Source organism: Protopterus annectens, chromosome 4.part1, assembly GCF_019279795.1.
Source record: "Protopterus annectens isolate FY-2018-M chromosome 4.part1, PAN1.0, whole genome shotgun sequence".
NCBI lineage: Eukaryota > Metazoa > Chordata > Ceratodontiformes > Protopteridae > Protopterus > Protopterus annectens.
The window spans coordinates 481603256-481621583 of NC_056734.1; the positions used below are offsets into that span (position 1 = coordinate 481603256).

The 18328-nt window shown below is 38.2% G+C and overlaps 1 protein-coding gene across 2 annotated transcripts in view; it reads right to left on the reverse strand.

Annotated features, from left to right (window-relative positions):
• The window catches only part of PCYT1A (phosphate cytidylyltransferase 1A, choline), an 872556-nt gene that overhangs the window by 833865 nt on the left and 20363 nt on the right, over positions 1-18328 (reverse strand). The window contains exon 2 of one of the 2 annotated variants that reach the window (XM_044070294.1): positions 7354-7610. The exons of the other annotated variant lie outside the window; for it this stretch is intronic. The gene's annotated coding sequence lies outside the window, so the exon portion shown is untranslated. The remainder of the gene's footprint in view (positions 1-7353; positions 7611-18328) is intronic. 2 annotated transcript variants of the gene reach the window in all.

Genomic DNA, 18328 nt, shown 5'->3' on the forward strand with positions numbered 1-18328 from the left:
TAGTAAAGCAAAAGTTAAAGAAATAGAAGGTGAATTTATGGAGTGCCTGCAAAGTGAAGGATTTAATGTAGAAGGGCTAAAGACAGACTACATCACAGCATGATGGAGTGAGTCCCCAGAATATGGAAAAGCAAGAAGATCAGGAGACATGTGAAGAAGAAATATGAACAGGGGAAAGGAAATGAGATTTAATATGGTGTAATATTTATGTAAAGGAGAATGTAAAACTAAGCAATACAAAAAGAACAGCACCAAAGATATTTGAAGAAAAATATAGGGAAAGGAATCCGGATATGGAAAACTTTACAATACAAAAAAATAAGAAGACTAAGAAGAAAAGTAGAAAAAGAAATTAGTAATGGAGAAGTCAAAGAAATAGAAACTGAGGTTATGGAGCAGCTGCAAAGAGAAGGATTCAGTGTAGTAAACTGAGTACAGAAAGCACCACAACAGGATACAGAAATGGATACCCAAATTAAGGGAAAATCAGTGGAACAGGAAGTAATTGGTCAGGTGCCATATCAAGATATTTTGGAGCCTTCCACAGGAAACCAGTATAAACGTTCATTTTAAGCTAGACAGCAAGGAAAGGAACAGTAAACTGTGGAAACTCTGATGCAGTCAATGTTGAGGAGTGATAGGCCAGTGAGTTCCCATATGACAGAACAACAGATGACACAGGATGAAATTGAAGAGAATGTGCCACAGGAAGATGCTATAGAACTTTCTACAGAATGTCTGCAGGAAACGGAAAACAAGGGATGTGCCCTCAGTATGGAAGAAAATGAGTTAAAAGAAGAGTTGCTTGATTTAATCGACAAAGACAGATATATCAAGATCAATGAGAGAAACAGACTGTAGAAGGTTAATAAAACCCCAAAAGTTAGAAACTTGATAAAACAAATCAACACAGTAATTACTACTGTCCATAGAGACCCATGCGATATAACAGAAGTAAACAGAATATATTACTGTGCTGCTAAATTAATAACTGATAAAGTTCTACCACAGGAACTCAAGGTAGCAAGAGAAAAGAGGGGGCGAAAGAGAATACCATCATGGAAATATCAAACAGAGAAAAGTATAAAGCAGCTAAGAGAAGAAGTGTCACTGTTAGAAGATATAGATCAACAAAATACTAAGAAGGACAGATGTGATAAAAGCAATGTGCAATATTAGAACAGACCAGGATCTATTATGTACTATTGGAGATATACTAAACATTTCAAAAGAGGTGGAAAGACTTAGAAGATACAAAGATAAATTTAAGGGAAAGGCACAAAATAAGCAATTTATTGATGACCCAAAAAAGTTTTATAAAGAATTGGGAAATAAGGTAAAAGGAATTGAAAGACCGCCAAAAAAAAGAGGAAGTAGATGCACTTTGGAGAAGTATCTATGAAGATCATGTGGAACATAAAGATGCTAAATGGACAGAAGTAAAAGAAAGAATAAGACGTTTAAAAGTACAGGACATGAAACGGGATGAAATAACAGCTAGAGAGACTGAAACAAAGTTGAGAAAAGCCTCTAATTAGAAAACCCCAGGTCCAGATGCAGTACCTAACTTTTGGCTTAAAGTATTAACTACTTTGCACAAGGACTTAGCCATGAGTAAGAACTATTTATATGGGCACACTGAACACACACCGCACTGGTTAACAACAGGAAAAACAATGCTCTTACTTAAGAGTGAACCTGCAAGCTACCCTAAAAATTATAGGCCAATAACTTGTCTTCCAAACATGCACAAACTATACACGGAAATTGACGCCGACAGAGTTTAAAGTAATTTAGAAGAAAACTCAATTATGGCAGTAGAACAAAAGGGCAATAAAAGAAAGTCATGTGGAACAAAGGATAATTTGTTATTAAACAAAGTTATAGTGGAGAACTGTAAGAAGGGGAAGATTCTAAGTATGGCATGGATTGACTACAAAAAAGCATTTGATAGTATTCCACATTCATGGATAAAAGAGTGCTTAAAAATGTATAATATACACCCTACACTGATTGACTACATTATAGTAACCATGAAACAGTGGCAGACCACTTTGCAATTAAGAAATGATAGGACAGATTATTATCCCAGGGATAAAAATTCAAAGGGGGATATTCCAGGGTGACTCTGTCACCGTTGCTATTCTGCGTTGCCATTAATCCATTAAGCTGTCTACTTAACAGCTTGGGCCATGGCTACAATTTGTCTTCTAGAAAACAACAAAGTCGAATGACTTATCTTCTCTTTGTTGATTTAAAACTGTACAGCTCATCACATGAGGAACTGAAAGCACAGCTGCAGGTTGTCAAAACTTTTTCAGATGATATTGGAATGTCATTTGGTCTTGATAAATGTGCAAAAGTAACCTTTAAAAAAGGAAAACTGCAGCACCAGGAAAACAGGTTTGGGACAAGAATGTGATATAAAAAAACTTGCGCAAGAGGGAGTGTATAAATACTTGGGAATTGATGAAGGATCGGCAATAAAACATGAACAAATGCAAATAAAGATCAGTAAGTAGTACTTTAGAAGACTTAAATTATTCCTGAAAACAGCACTGACATCTAGGAACAAGATCCAAGCCATAAATCAATTTGCTGTTCCTGTCCTAACATAGTTTTGCAGTGACTGACTGGCCCCAAAAAGTGTTGGCTAGACTGGATATTAAAATAAGAAGGATGCTTCATGCTTACCAAATGACTTATAAAAATCAGTGTATACCAAAATTATATATTTCCCCGCTCCGAAGGAAGGATGGGCCTCCTTGAAATTGATTACATGTATAGATCTACAATCATGGGACGGTTTACCTTTATTTCGTTGAAAGCCATATGTGCGACGTGCAAAACATCGTAAGTACGGCTGCAAAAAAACACAATGCCAATTCACCATGTGTTTAAATGGCAAATAATCGAATGCTTTTTTCCCCTTTCAAACACATGGATCAAATGTCAGAAATGGTTTTCCAGCAAACCATTTTCGACATTTGATCCTTCGATGTTGTCCGTATTTTAGCATTACGGTTCACGGAAACGGCTGTTCGCCTATATGCAATTCACTCATTCAAAGGTAAACCTCATGGGACTCCACACATCTGCTGACCTCACAAGATCCAAATGTACTGAAAGTTTTTAAACATGAGGAGAATAAATCTAAGATTACATCTCTACTTAATTTAGCAGAAGCATATCGACATCAAGCAGGAATGGAAATTATACCAGAAGTAGATAAAAACCAGGCAGCAAATGAATGTGCTAAAAAACAAAAGAAAGAATATAAGGTGAAGGACCAGATGAGAAAGCAAGAAATGTGGAAAAAAACATAAATATAGTTGCAAGTATAGAAAACTTCTGGAAGAGCCTCATGTTTATCAAGAACAAACACAGGAATGGTTAAGGAGAGGTGAATTCACATCAAGAAATGAAAGGTTAATATTAGCAGCCCAAGATAGTGGGCTACGTACACACTGGTTTACAAAGTCCATTGAACATGTGGGAGAAACAGACATAAGTAGGTTTTGTAAAACTGAATTGGAAACAGTCACACACCTTGTTGTTGGTTGCGACGCAGTCATGGCAGAGGGACTGTATACTGAAAGGCCACGGACTGAAACTGATAAGATATAAGTTGGAAGTTTGAATTCCCTAGGGTGAGCTGGAGTATCAGCTTGGGGTGAGACATCTGGGTATCACTTTTAAAGTGGCACTGCCACTGGCAAACACAGCCTCCATCACAGTTACCGGTGGGTTTAGTTATAATTGGCACAAAACTCAAACATGGAGTGGAGTGCTCTCTTTACATTTTATTTTATTTATTTTACATTTGTTGACTTAGATAGTCCGACTGGATGCATGTCCATTTTCAGCGGAAGCCCAAGGAGAAAAGCTCCAGGTAAACAGAGACATTAAAAACATGTTACAATTATAATTTTGACAAAGAGTACATAAGCAAACAATAATAAACATGTTCCACAGGTTAGAGTTAAATCCTGGAAAAGCCGGGGTAAATTAAATAGCTGATTAATAGATATGACATAATCTAGAAGAAAATTAGCCAGGCTTGATGCAATGACGTAGCCAGTTTAGTGCCAGATGTTGTTTGAGTCTACTTTTAAAAAGACCTAGGGAGGAGAGTAAAGTAATGTCAGCTGGAAGCGAGTTCCAGGATCTGCCTAAAGAGTTTGCAAAGAGAGAGTCACCAGCTGCATGGTTAATTTTGCTTGTCTGAATTAGTAGTCTGTTAGAGGATCTCAGCAGTCGCAGACTGTGATAGGGGGTAATAAGATTTTTAGGTGCAGGAGTATTATCCGGATTATAAAGGATTTTATAAGCCATGATCAGTTGGTTATACTGAATTAGACTGGGTAGTTCAAGCCACCCAAGCTGGTTAAGATTGATGCAATGATGTGTCCTAAAAGGCAGCCCAGTGGCAAACCTGGTGATGTGGCTGAAGCAGGTTGAGAGTTTTGTTAAGTACAGTCTTGTTTATATTGGAGAGTATCAGGGATGCATACAGAAGTATTAAGAGAAGGTGAGAGCGAGCTATGGCAATTTTAGCTGGAGGGGTTAGGAAGGCTTTTATTTGGTAAAGTGACCCTACTTTTTTATTGATGGTTTTGATCGAATGGTTTACATGTAGGTCGAATTTTAGATTATCTATAATGACACCTAGTAGTTTTGTAGAAGGGTTGGGGGAGATTAATGTGCCATCATTTGCATTTATGGTAAAGGTAAAAGCAGGAGACCTTTGTGCTGGTGCGAATAACAGCATTTTAGTTTTTGTGGGATTTAGTATCAAATGACGTTCAGAAAGCCAATTTTCTACAGTGTTAAAGGTGGACTGGGTAGCAGACCATAAGTCTGTTGGAGATGTGGCGGAGCAGATCAGGGTGGAGTCATCAGCGTATTGGATACAGCTGACTTTTGGGAGGACAGTATACAGTCGTTAATGAAGATGGAAAACAGCAGGGGCCCAAGTAGAGAGCTTTGTGGTACTCCAAAGGTGTTTGGTAGTAGGTTAGAGAGTTTGTTCTGCCAAAGTACAGCCTGCTGTCTCCCATTCAGGTAGGATGTAAACCACTGAAGGGCCTTAATATCTAGACAGAATGTTTGCAGGGTGTGTATTAGAAGTTGGTGGTCAACCACGTCGAATGCCTTGCAAAGATCCAAGATGAGGGCGGAAGATATGTGATTGTTGTTGAGATTATGGTTTATGGTGTTGGTGAAAGCTAGTAAGGTTGAAGTAGTGCTGTGGTGTGGACGGAAGCCATGTTGGGTATCTGCCATGAGGTGATTTGGGATTTAGGTGGTGCATGAGTTGTCTGTGAATACATTTTTCTATAATCTTTGCAAGTGGAGAGAGTATGGCTATTGGTCTATAACTGCAGAATTCAGTAGAGCTGCCTCCTTTATGAAGTGGGATTACATAGGTTATTTTCCAGACGGTGGGAATTCTAGCTTCTGTTATGGTTCGATTAATTAGTATTGATACTAGGTAGGCAATAGCATCAGCTGATTTTTGAAGGTACTTGGCGGGGAGCTGATCAGCACAGAGTGTGGTGGGTTTTAATTTTTTGATCAAAGCACAGATAAGTGACGTGGCCACTGGTTGAAAGCTGAATGAGGGTAGGTTTCTAGGGGTGGTACTTTCAAGACCAGGGGAGCTAGGAGGTAGTTGGCTTGCTAGGACTTGAATTGTTTCAGTAAAGAATTGGTTAAAACTATCTGAAACATCCTCGGGGGGTTTTTCAATAGTAGCAGCTGGGATGTCAGTAGAAGTTTGTCCAGGATGAAGTTGATTATTCAATCCTGCCCAAAACTTCTGAGGGTTGTTTTGATTTACTGTCTGTAAGTTGCAGTAGTATTGTTTTTTTGTCTTGTAAAATGGATTTTTTGGTTTTGTTCCTAGATTGCCTATATTTAATTTGATCTTGGGGGGTCTTTAGTAGAACGTCATAAAGCCCATAATTTGTTTCTACGGGTAATTTTGAGTCTAGACTCTTTAGAAAGCCATGGTGCAGTTTTTGATTTTGTTCTCTTTGAGCAAGCATTTGAGCCATGTCTCAGTAACAACACAAATATGAACACATTCCAGATGCAGAAGTACCTCCAAATCACGTAGTTTAGTGTTAAGACTCCTGGCAGTGAGAAAAACCACTCTGAAGTTGCCCAGTTTGGGATTCAGATTTGTTTGCTAGGTTATGTTAATTAGCTGAACACTGCCCAAAAAGGGCACAAAGAGGGCAGCAAAGTCTTTGGTCAGTATGTGGAGCAAGAGATGTAGACAGTCCTTTACAAAACAAGTTGAACTGTCAATCACCTTGCCCCAGGGAACACAAAATGGATCCCCCTAAAGTGACACCAGCTACTTGTCAAACTGTTGATTCTGATTACCTTTTTCTTGAATCTAGGCATCATTCTTGGATAAGGAAAGATATCACTCAGAATCAGACTCCTACCCTTGACCTAAGCTTGTGTCACAAGCTCCAGCATGTCCTTCAAGGGTTTTCATGTCAGGTCATTTACTCCCACATGGTCTAGAATCATACAGTAGTCATACTTACTGGTGGACAGAGTCCTGACACCCTTGATATAATCTGCAATTCTGGCTTCCAAGAGGCAGGTGACTGTCTGTAACCCCATCTTTGTCAGCCCTGGCAAGTATGGATTCTGAGCATCTAACATAATGTTTCTAGATGCAGATAATGTGTCCTAGACTTGCCAAGTTGCTAGTGACATGCTGATGAGGAGTTATATGCAGTAGATATATTTTGGGGGGTTTCACTGATGCCTAATCTTAAAAGAGTTCTAGGAGGTTTGAATATTGATTTTTTAATGGAATCAGCATATGGCCATTTTGTGTTGTCTGCATGAGGATGCTGCATTATTATGGGTGGGGTTATGCTGACTGTATATACCCTGGGTTGGGAGACAGAAGCCTCCAAATTTGTTAAATAATAACACCTCACAGATAGAAAATGAACTCCTGCTCATACTAGCAGATTCTGTGAGGATAAGGCAGTTCTTGCACTGCCTTACAACATCAAGTGCTAGAAGGCTGTCAACAGAAGGGGAGCTAGTTTGCTATTTCTATGTCTAGTGCTATCATTGAGAGACCCACAAAGTGGGATAAGGAAGGGAATGTGAGAGTGTTAGCAGACAGAGAAAGAGGTTATTGGGTCTCACTGTCTATTCTGAGCACCGGACACCAGTATAGCTGGTAACAGATTAGTGAAATCACAGCAAACATGGTTTGGCCCAGAACACAACACTGCCTAGTATCTGCAAAATTAAGAGAAATATGTTACTTTAATACTAACCAAAGGAAAATTATGACTTGCACACACTACTTACTGTTCAGTTACAACTTGAGTCAGCGGTGTGCTTGGCACAGTCCAGCACAGTATAAAGTGAGGAAAAAAAGAAAAACATCAATAAAATTTGATCCAATAGTGGCCAGCTATGTAGAAATAGCACCAATTATAAATGTCCCCCTAGAGCAGACCAGAACAGGCTGTCATAACCATTAGTAATCATGGACTGAAACTGAAAACCTCTCTGCAGATATGTATTTTCAGATGACTCCTGGTGCCCAAAATGCGCCCGGATATCTAGAAACACAAAAAGCACAATGTAGTTGATCAGTCTGCCATCAAGGTACATTCAAAAGCACAAGCCGCAGATAGTGAAGTATTAGTACAAGTAAGCTAAGGGCCATTCTCAGCCTCGCCAAAATAAAGTACAGAAATAAACAAAAAATGCACTTGCATCACTACCCTACCTAAATTACAACAGTATCACTAAGCAAAATCTTAATTATGTTGTTTGAGGAACTGTACTCAGGGCACTGTGTTACAAACATAAGCAGATACAATCTAAGAAAAAATGTGAACAGAACCACGAACTTTGGGAACTCAGCCATTACTTTACCTGACCTGATAAACTGTGCTGCTCCATTTAAAACAATATTCAAGCAAAAGGCTTGCAGCTCAGGTACAACATGTTTACAAACCTAAATACCCTTGTTTAAAGTGAACATTTCACAAAACTGCTTTGACATCATAAAGTCTTTTGTCCAAATTAGGTAGTACACAGGATTCTGCTCACAACTACCCTATGGAACAAAACTTCAATTTACATACAGTAAAATAAACATAAGAAAGGGTAGAGACTTTACAGAAGTAAGCCAGAACTCTTTTCAAATATGGCAATCAAGACACTGAAGTGTATGGAATTTACAAATAATCAAGTCTGGATATCTGATAAGCTGAGCCGGTTTAAGTGAAAGTAAAGAGAATTTTCCCCAAAATTAACTTTAGATCCCAAATCAAGGCAAAAGAATGAATGGGAAATTTTTAAAAATATGAAAAATTCCTACCCAAGCAAAACACGTGGCAGTACTATTGCTTTAGAATGGGTGAGGTGCTGCATAAAAGAACACAACAAGAACATCAGCACTCTAAAGCAAATGGTTTCAGAGCACAATGAATCATGTCACACATGTAGCCATTGGCAAGTTACACTATTTCATATCACAAACAGGCATCTGAGATCAGACTAGAATAAAAGGGGAACAAATGTCTGCTCGGCCCAATGTACTTGGGCTTTTGTGAGGATGTTTTAGAAAATGCATGGTTCAAGCAGTTTTTTGTTTCGTCAAAATATCTACTAAATATCCCCTAAATAAAATGAAAAAGTAGGATATTTAACTTAAAACAGAAATAATCAGAGCTTTATGTCTGGAAAAAAAAAAAACAAACAAAGTGCAACACATTTTAAAAACTGTGAATCCATTTTGTCTCCAAACAGTTAATCAGACCTTGTACAAACGTTGTTCTGAAAAACCTACCTACACTCTAAACCTCATATCAAGAGGTTAACACACATGCTGATATTTATAACTTGGCAATACCACAACCCCTGACTCTGTATTAGCAGATTTATGCAGAAAACAAATGCAGATGGCCAGATTCATAACCATGCTAAATGACTTGTATAATAAAAAAATAAAAAAAACTTGACAAGACAAGGTGGAATGATAACGGTGCTCTCCACCAGCTAGCTATTGCATTCTGAACTGGGGAGGGTTTAAAGTGATATGGTGTATCAGCAAACTTTATGGATGGTTTAGGAAGAAAAATTTGGACAAGTCATTACCGAAAATCAAAAGCGTTAACTGAAAACACATTCATCTGCAAAATATCCTCTATGACCCTTATTAAAGTAGGTCTCCTTTCCAGGCAGTGTACAGAAAGCAACTCAGATGCCCCAAGACTCTCAGATCATGCTGATTATTTCTTAGCAGGGCTGGCTTTGCACGTACGCCAATTAGGTGGTCACCTAGGGCACCATACCTTCCATGATTATTTATTTATTTGGTACTTACGTATTATTGCATCCAGATTTTACGACATGGTATACTTTCTTCTCTTTTACTAAAACTACAACAAATAAGTGTAATCAGGAAGGCTGAACTGTTAAAGAGAATTCTATGATATTGGTGGTGGGTTTGTAAGATGATTAAGGGTTAAAATTTTAGACTTTGCGGGTAGTGTGCTTTAAAGACTAAAAGCAGTGAATTCAGCGAGCAGCTCAGTCTTCAGATATTAGTTTCAAGTCTGCACTCCTGCTTTCTGCTGTTGCAAACGACAAATCGGGATGGCAAGTTAACTTCAGTTTTCCACAGCATCTTATCACTTTCACTCAAACAGAAAACAACACTGAAATCCTCCTCGACGGGATAGCGATGTGTAAGACTGATGTTAACCTACCATTCAGAGTGCTTTACAGCAGCAGAAAGCAGGACTGCAGACTGGAGGCTAATAATCTGTAGACGAAGCTGCTTGGTCTGCCAAACAGAAAAACGGAAAAGCCACATTGGTGTTAAACTGATGTCAAAGATACTATTAGGAAAGTACCGTACATTTTGTACACTTTCACAAAAAGCCTTAAGAAGGAGCTTGACTTTCCAGATCCTGTTTAAAACACATAGAGGATCGCAGTCGCCCTGAATCTGTGGTCATTGTAATAGAGCTCATGGTTCTACGCACTATCTTTAAAAAGAAATGCATGCATGAAGAAATATTTGTCCCTCTCGCAGTTGGCTGCCAAAGTCCGGCTTCCGTTTCTTCTTCCTGCTCATGTTTAACTGGCAAAACCTATCAGTAGGTGTCAACAGACACCACCTTACTCAAACATTCACTCCTTTCAAGAAAACATTAGGAGTTAGACGGCGTTACAAATCTGGTTGCGATAATATGCAAGTACCATTTATTTTCTAAGGCAATTAAATATGTTGTTTCTTCTCTATAAAAAATAAATAAATAAGGTAACCTGTTACAACAAAACACATCTGTGGCATAAGGAATTTTACAATGATCAAAAGTTGGTGTGAAGCTACTCGGGCAACATGTCCAACATTTCTTGCACAATAATAATGTAAATCTCTAATGCACAGCTTTACTGACTGAATGTAATCTTCAGCAATTTTCCAGAAAAAAATTATGAGGAACAGGGGAAAAAAGAGCAAAAATCAGACACTTTCTACAAAATTCATGACAATTAAGAAGAATGTGATGTGACTGAAGACAGAAATAGTGAGTCAAGTATTATTGTTGTTTTATAATGATGCTGGTAATGATCAACCATATATCTTTGGCAATATGTGACTTGTGTAGGGCAATCTGGAATAATTTAATGTGTAGTAATTTGTTTGTGTGGTGAATTTTAGGTCAAATAATACTACACAGCCATCAAACATCTCGGCTGTAACTGCTTTGTTGACTTTGGGTTGGCTGCATGAGAATAACTGAACCTCTTGTCATGCTTTGATAGTTAAACACTGGACGTCTGATATGCACTGAGAGTAGATGCAATTGCTGGGGCTGTCAGTGAAGGAAAATGACTAGCTACATGTGATTTGCTTATTACTCTGGTTTGAAGAACTAATGCAATTTGTGTGAAGCAACTTGGAATGTTTTAAAGTGTGGCATCAGTTTGGAACAAAGATGAAACACATTACACGGCTATTGTCTTTTATCACAGTGAAGATATCTGAGCAGTATAGAGAAGTGGCTATAATGCTTTGGTGTCTGGATGAAACTAACTTACCCTCTTATCGCTTGCTCTGTTTAAAACAGTCATCAAAAAAGTCTAAACCCAGTGCTGCTCAGAGTGTAAAAAGAAGGTTGTTGAAGCTTTTGTGCGTGTGTGTGTTGGGGGGGGGGGGATAGTGTCATTATTTCTTTAACTTTCCTCCTAAAACCAAGAGATCACTATGTCTTGTGTTGGGCTGGGGCAATGTGGTCACTGCTGCTTTAATTTTTCTCACAAAAGTCAAAGGGGTATACAAAGGATTGCATACAAGGAGTATACTGTCTAGAAGTAAAAAGATGGAAACATTATTGTAATCCCTTTTCCCCCCATTTTCTACACAAGCATCAGATGCATACATAGGTGGTTATGGGAGGGTAAATAAGCATGCTGTTATGTGTTACATTCCATTTTTTTTTTTAACCAGACTGACCTCAAGAGGGGTACACTGAAGGTGTAACAGCGAGTACGCTTGTTGTGTATGCATATAACAGTAGCATGAAATATATATGTGGCCATTTCTGCTTTAATTTTCATCTCAATTAAACACCCTAAGGGAATATGCAGTAACTGACTACCATTTTTGAGGGCAGGTGGGACTGAGAGGGAGGTAGTATTCCTAGTTATAATTTATGTTAGTCTCATAAGCATTTGTCTTTGTACCTTATAGTGAACAGTTATTTGATCAGCTTTGAACATCATACATTGGATACCACTTATTTCTTCTTTAAAATAAAAAGCAAGATGGAATTTCTTTCCTTGAGCATGATTTCACTTCAAGCCAATGAATCAAAGGGCTAGAAAGAAACTCTAAAATGCACCTTGAAGAATCTGTAATTCTATGGCTTCTGGGTCCAGGAAAAAGCAAAGTTGAAGAGTAAGACTTAATTTCTTTCCTTAATCAAGAGTTTCATTCAGACCATTACTGGATGGCAAGGTTGTCTGAAAAACTCTACAGTGCAGCTCAAGGCATCTGGAACCCCCATTGCCTAAAACAGATATTTCCACCATAGCAACTGTTGCAGTGTAGTCTTGGTCAGTCGGGGTGTGATGAAAGACAGCAGGAAAAAAATAAAAGTTGAAGAGTATTTGTTTTTCTTTAATCATCATTTTCATTCAAGCCATTACTGGATGAAGAAAGTTGTTCTAGAATGCACACCTTGGGCCTTGTGGCCCCCAGACCTTTGACTTAATGCAGTTTCCTCCAAAATTATCAGAATACAGCCTTGACTAGTTAGAACATGTTGAATTAATGAATGACTGAAGGAAAAAAATGAATAAGCCAAATTGTGAGAAAAACAAAGAAAAAAGTAATCTACTTGATCCTGCTCTCAGTTATTTCACATCCTGCAACAACCAAATAAACAATTCTTCTCCCAGCTCTATCCCAACCAGCCAACCATATTCCTTTATAGTAGAATTGCTTAAAATGTGACAGTCACCCTAACCCTGGCCCTACCTCTCAACAACTAAACCAGGGTATTTCCTCTGAGCACCCTGTCCTAACTTCTTATTCTTAACCTCCCTTATCAATCTAACCTTTGACGCTAAAACTGACAGAAACATAAGGAATAAAATCACTGAACTCCACACTTGGATATCCCATTGCAACCCTGACATTATAGCTGCAACTGAAACTTGACTAAAACCAAGCATACGTGATCCTGAAATAACAATCCCCAACTATGATATGATTCACAATGACTACTTAAGGAGGAAAGGAGGTGATGTTGAAATACTGTTTCCTAATTACTACCAGAAGCACTATACAATGAACCTACACCAAACTTCAGCACAGCAAAAATTCTTATCAATTTCTTGAAAGTGAGCAGCAAACAAATATGCACGGTTGCTCTTTAGATCCCTCTGGGTAACATTACATAACTCTCAACTGTCCAGATTTTTGATGTGTTCCTCATAAAATCTGTGTTTTTTTCAGTCAAACCATTAAGAAGTGAAGTCACTAGACAATACATACATACAAATATTTCAATGCCCTTCTAGCTTTTCAATATACTAAAACACGTTCCTATAATAAGAAGTGTCCAGGCTGTTCAACTAAACTAGTACTTGTTTTAAAGCAATCTGGCAGTTTGCTCCAAGCATCAGCTATTCTGTCAGAGAACCAATTAGTACACTTCTCATTCTTATAGAATCTTCTACATAGGTTGTCTGATGATTCTCCACTACTTTTTGATAATCTCAAATATTCCCAGAGGTAGTTGTCTCTTAAAGACCTATACACCTGAATAAGATCTCCTCTTGGATATCTGTAAGAGACACTGTACAAGTTCAGATACTTTAGTCTTGCATAATAACTTAAATTTTCACATTCATGGATGCCCTTGAAATAATTTCTGATGTACTCTTTCCAGTTTAATCATGCTTGTTTCTTATAGGGTTTCCATATTGTTATTCCAGGGTCTATATCACATAGTCGAAGTCGTATAACTTCGAACACGTAATTCTCGAACCATTATGTTTGAAGTTACAAAACTTCAATTATGCATAAAAAAAAAAAAAAAAAAAAAAAAAAACGGAAAACAAAATAAACTGTATTAAGCAGGGGGGCAAGCCCCCCTGCACCCCCCACACCCCACCACTACTTAAAATATACCAACTACAATATTGCACCCCATTGAACAAAATGGAAACCTCCGCTTATGGACACCTTCCATTCAAACGCTCCAACTTTCACAAATTCGACGCTCTAACTTTCACAAATTCGAACTTAAGGTCTCGACCACATGAGGTTCGAACTTGTGAAAGTTCGACTATGTGATAGGAACCCATTATTCCATACTCAAGTTTGGGTCTAATGTAACTAACAAACAACTGACTTCATTATTTTTGACTTCCAAGACTTTACAGTTGTAGAACTATAGGTTGTCTAAAAAGATTTATAATTAACCAATTGGTTGATACGATTAGAAAAACTCATAGCTGAATCTACCCATATACCTAGGTCCTTAAATGAGTCTACAGTTTCAATCACGGTTTGCTGTATTAAATATTCACCTTTCAATTTATGCTCCCCAATCTCATATGGTTAGTTTTTGATGTACTTATCAGCATATTATTCGCCTGCGCCCACATGGTCAACTTAGTCAAGTCATTTTGCAGACATGCCTTACCTATAACACACGTAATCAGTTTACCCAATTTCAGGTCACCTGCATATAGACTGTACAACACCTCAGATGAAAAAGTTAAGTCTGAAAGATGCAATGTAAACATGTATGGGCCTAGGACAGAGCCCTGCGGGACACCCCTGACTGTAGAATTTCACCTGTCCAGTTGCTGTATGATACTTGCCAGGTCCGATTTGTAAGCCATGTAGCTATCCATCTTATCAAGAGTACATAAATACCTGGTTGTCCTAACTTATTGATGAGTGTTTTGTGTATGACCCTGTCAAATCCTGAAGTAAAATCTATACAAATTACATCACAGCACAATTTTTTATTCTAACTGTTATGTTGTTATAGAACATCATGTTACAGGTGGTAACAGATCTGTTTTCAACATATACATGCTGATATATGGTTTCAAGCCCCAATCTATCCAGTTCTGAAAATGACTTATCCAATATTACCTTTTCCATTATTTTTCCACGAGATGAAAGTAGACTTAACAGTTTATATGCATCTGGGTTTGTCCTACTCTCCTTTCTCTTAAAGACGGGTTTAATAAGCGCATGTCTCCAACCTTGAGGAATCTCCCCATATTTATATGACCTAGTGAATAATAAATATAATGGTAATGTAATTTCTTGTTGGTGTTCTCGGGTCATTATTACTAATTCCTTCTCCTCCCTGTGTTTTGTTTGGATCCAGTGTATGCAGTTCTTTTTCAATATAATCTAATCTAATTTGATTCCAGCATCTGGGGTTACCTGGATATCACTAGGACATCTTATCACCCCTTTTGTCGAGCCAAACTGTTTTGCATAAGATTTTGTAAATATATCTATAATCTGTTGTATCTGAGAATAAATGTTAGAATCAATTTGTGTGCGTCTTTACTCCTTCCACATCTTGTGTATCTATAGAAAGGTTTCCTATTATGCTCAATATCTTTATATACATTTTCTGCACACTTTTCTTGATCTTGTCTCACACTGTGCTTAATCTGTTTGTACAGCTTGTTTATTTCAGTTTTCAAAGTTGTTTCATTTCTTTCATTTTTGTCTATCACTTTAATCAGATATCTTGTTCGTATGTTAATATATCTCCCTGATGATGTAGGCCTAGATTCTAATGTTAAACATTTTTTGATTTTTTGCACTGAAACAATTTCTCTTTCAAAACTTTCCACATTCCATCTGCAGTTTTTCCACTGAACACCTCACTCCAGTTAGTTTTACATAGTAACTGTTTTGCTTCCCTATAATCTGTAATTAACCTTCTGTGTATTGGCTTAGATTTCAGGTTGGCAGAATTATCTAGCAACAAATCAACCTTTATAACCCCATGATCATTGCACATCAATGGTGATAAAACTTGACTTGAAGTTACAGTAATTTCTTTGGGAACACAAACAATGTCTAGTATGTTCCATTCAGTTAGTTTTTTTTTTACAATTGTTGTTCCTGAATATAAGCTGTGAATAATTTCCTTACTAATGTTTTTGAATCAATATTATTTCAGCCCGTTTCTGGAAAATTTAAGTCCCCAGCTAATATTATTCTTCCCTCCTGTGTTTCATGCAAGAAATGTATGAATTCCTCTAGGTCACCTGCACTTGAATGTGGTGATCTATACACTCCAACAACTGCTATATGTTCCAGGGTTGTCTTTACTATCGCAGTTACACAGTCTATAGTATTGGTGTTATCACTGAACATGTAATAATCACAGGTCTCATAACCATCTTTAATCCCAATCACAACACTTCCACCCGATTTTAGAATGTCTATTACAGTAAATGTATTTATACCCTGACAGAAATGGTTTCCAGTCATTGTTCTTTAACCATGTTTCACAAACAATAACATCAATCTTGTTGGAATGTAGCAAATTTTCCAATAAAAAATGTTATTATTAATGCTCCTAGCATTAATAACCATCACAGATGCATCAAATGTTGCTGTGAACTGCTAAATGTTTGCCCTGGCAAAAATCCTGCCTAGTGTTTGTCAAATATTGCAAAATATCTGCTGCAAAAATTATATTCCCTGATCTTGACAAATGCATGCCATCCTGTCTGAACACATGTGCCCAAAACTAGGCTTGGATGCTCTACACATTTCCGTTTTTTTAAAACAGGACATTTTTCCATGTAGGTATTTACCCAAAAAATCTTTTCATTCACATGACCTGACTATCCTTTCTATATGTGATTTTTGAAAAATACGTTCTAACAACAACAATACAAGCTATACGATCCAAGAGGGCTGTCAGTACCCTACTAACAGTCAGAGAATCCTTGCGGGTGACATCATTTGTACCAACATGAATAAAAACAGATCCATACTTCCTTACATTAAGGAGTTCCAAGGCTCGTCTCTCATCGTCTATTTTGTTCCTGACAAGCATAACATTATTCAATATTCATTATCTTCTCTGCAAACATAAGCCTCAGTTCCTCTAATAACTGAATCTCCAATTACAAGAATATCTTTGTTGGCCAGCTCTGAAGAATCTTCAGCTTCTATTCCAGTAATATCTGCTCTATCAATTGTTATGAAGGAACTGAATCTCCAATTACAAGAATATCTTTGTTGGCCAGCTCTGAAGAATCTTCAGCTTCTATTCTAGTAATATCTGCTCTATCAATTGTTATGAAGGATAGATCTTCATCACCATTAGTCTTATTAATCCCACTGTTTTCACTGTGTATTATAGGTTCATAGGTTGGCACTAGGCTATCGGCCCTAGGGCCTATACAAGCCTAGCCATAACAACTCACTGGATATTTCTTCCCACAATATTTACTTCCCTGGACCTCTGTCTAGCAGGGCAACTGACATGATCCCCGGGGTGAATTTCCCATTTCCCATCCAATCGTCAAGGTTCCTTTTGAAGAGGGCCAAGGAGGCGCTCTGCTTGACATGTATGGGCAGTCTATTCCAGAGTATGGAAAGTCTCTGGGTCAGGCACCTATCCCTCCAGCATGTTTTGTTCATTGTGATGACAAGGTTTAGATCCCTGGAGCGTGTGGCTCTGAAGAATTGAGATTTCTTTAAGTGGAGCATGTCCAACAGCTCTGGGTTTGACATGGCCTTGTATGTAAAGCAGAGATTGCCTCCGAGTAGACGATATGCCATAGTATAACTGGAGTTTTTTTTACACGGTCAGCATAGGGCATCGCCTTAGGCCTGTGATTCTTTTAGTGAGGTATTTCTGCGGCCTTTCCAGCTGTTGCAGATGTCTTGTGAGGTATATACCAAACGGGGTGTTGTACTCTATAATGGGTCTAATGAGGGACGAGTACAGTGGGACAATGACCTCCTTTTTTCTGGATGAAAAACTCTTTAGTGATGAGGTGTGCCACATAGAAGGATTTCCTGACTGTTGTGGCGATGTGGTTATAGGTTCATAGGTAGGTACTAGGCTGTCAGAGAGCATTTACAAGCCTAGCCAGAGTGTGTCGGCTTTCGCCGCCCCATTGATGAATTAACTGAGCCTCTGTCAGCAGAGCCAATGAAGAGATCCCAGGGGTGTACTTTCTGTTACCCATCCACTCATCAAGGCTTCTCTTGAAGGGTGTTAGTGAGGGGCTCTGCCTAATGTAGTTAGGAATTTTGTTCCAAAGCATGGGGAGTCTCTGTGACAGGAATCTATCCCTCCAGCATGTTCTATTTACTGTTGTGGCAAGGTTTAGCTCACTGCAGCGTGTGGCTCGCAGTGACTTGGATTTCTTTAGGTGGAGCATGTCCATCAATTCTGAGTTGGACATGGCTTTGTAAATCAGGCAGAGATCACCTCTGAGTAAGTGATATGCCACTGAGTACAGCTGGAGTTTTTTCAGTCGGGCTGCATAGGACATATGTTTGAGGCCAGTAATCCTCTTGGTGAGGTGTGGTCTTTCAATTTGTTGGAAGTGTCTTGTGAGGTACATCCCAAATGGGGCATTGTACTCTATGATGGGTCTGATGAGTGACGAGTAGAGGGGCACTATAACCTCTTTATTTCTACATGCGAACCCCTTAGTAATTAGATGGGCCACATAGAAGGATTTCCTAACTACTTTGGCAATATGATTGTCAAAGGAGAGATTACTATCTACCTGGGTC